The sequence below is a fragment of the Halyomorpha halys genome, unplaced genomic scaffold (genome assembly GCF_000696795.3).
Source record: "Halyomorpha halys isolate HHAL.00 unplaced genomic scaffold, Hhal_1.1 Scaffold669.1, whole genome shotgun sequence".
In the NCBI taxonomy this organism is placed as follows: domain Eukaryota; kingdom Metazoa; phylum Arthropoda; class Insecta; order Hemiptera; family Pentatomidae; genus Halyomorpha; species Halyomorpha halys.
This window is the reverse complement of record NW_027107180.1, coordinates 374,969-376,824: the sequence shown is the minus strand read 5'-3', so window position 1 is coordinate 376,824 and position 1,856 is coordinate 374,969.

The window sequence follows — 1,856 nt, the reverse complement described above, 5'->3', positions numbered from 1 at the left end:
AAGTATACATTAAATGATAATGTACATAAATATATTTATATTTATATATATTAAGGGGAAAAATTGATAAAATACAATAAAATTAAAAGAATGGGTATAATAAGGATAATAATGTGAAGACAAGAAATTATACACGATTGAATAGACGCTCAAAGGTGTTGTAATTGTAATTGATATAATATATCATATAAAGGTATACCTTAATATCATGTATAAATATATAATAAAAATATTAACTATAAAGCAATAAATGTAAGCTCAATGTTTTGTTATTATGATATTCCTTGAAGGGTGACGCTCGGACATGAACATGGAGTTAGCTATAGAAAGGTTTATTAAATGAAATGCTATTTTGTAATATGGGAATGGTCTAGTTATAGTTGGTTCGAAGAGACTAAACAACTCGGCCAGATCTTCGATAACTTCTTAGATAATTCACGGAGTGATAGGTGAAACATGATACACGGAGTGATAGGTGAAACATGATATAGAAGGTTTATATGTAAGATAAATGCACTTAAGCATTCCTAACATCCCAAGTAAAAAGCATAATAGAGTTATTGGCAAGTAATGTAAGATTGCTATATAATCATTAATTAAACGTACAGGAATCTCAAAAAAAGCATTAAAAAGAACTGAGGTGTAAATGGAAATTTAAAACAGTTTGAAAAAAAAATGGTGGATGGTATTGAAAATCTCCTTGGACTGTTGTGGGGTGATTTGTGAGTCAAGTGCCAAATTTGAAAAAAATATATAGATCTGTAGTTTCGGAGAACGGCAGACGGACGGGTTTTGTTTTTGATTTAATTTTTAGATTCTACGTACCTTAAAACGTAAAACCTCATGACAACCTTACCTTTTTTTGCAAGGGGGAGCCACGACCCTACTCTCCTTCACAGCCAAAGTGAAGCCAAAAAAGCCACGCCCATGAAAGGGACGTTTACGTTGAGGTAAATAGAAATACCCAGCATTGTAATATAAATTGAAACAGAAGGCAGCCAGTGAATGGCTCATACTTTTCCCGTACTCCACTGCCACGCCCCCAAAGGCACATAAGGCCCGCTTCGTTGGCTTCTCTTATTCTGCCAGCTTACGCTCTCTATTATACTCCTTCCTCCAAGATTGTTTTTGTTTTACAATCGTTTCAAGGTACTTAAAATAATAAATTTAAGAAACACTATAGAAAAATTGTAAAATAATATTTTGAAGAGTTCTATCATTCGGTCATCAGTGTTTATTTGGCTGTCTGTGGTCTCATACAAACAAACAACTGTGTTTATATGACATTCTTTGCTGTCCTTATTACGGTTGAATTACCGTAACATTGCGTTTAATTATTTACTGCTATTCGAGATACAAGGTTTTGTTTTGGAATCATTCAATGAAGGAATACACAAACTCATGCATAATAAATCAAACACACAATATTATATAAAAACACAACATTAAGTAAATGAACTATATGTATGTTAGTAGGAATAAATAGGAGCTCTGATTCAGTATTCCTATTCATAACAACTATCTCAACAGGAATACAATTACGCAATTAGTTGGCTTAATATCTACTTTACTACATTCGGTTACGCGGTACAATTAACGTTAACAGTGTATGCCGTAATATTAAAAAGTTGTATAATATGACATAAGGAAAAAAACCCTGCAAATTATTACACAATGATTTTAATTTAACTAATAATTTATTTTATCAGTAAATAACAAAGAAGAAAAAAAGTGCTTTGGGATCATTATACCAAACTAAAAAAAATGACAATCTAAATACTTTCTCCCCCTTTTTTTTTACATAAACAAAGTAATGAAGAATAAAAAAAGAAATTTGTTCATAATAAAATATATAT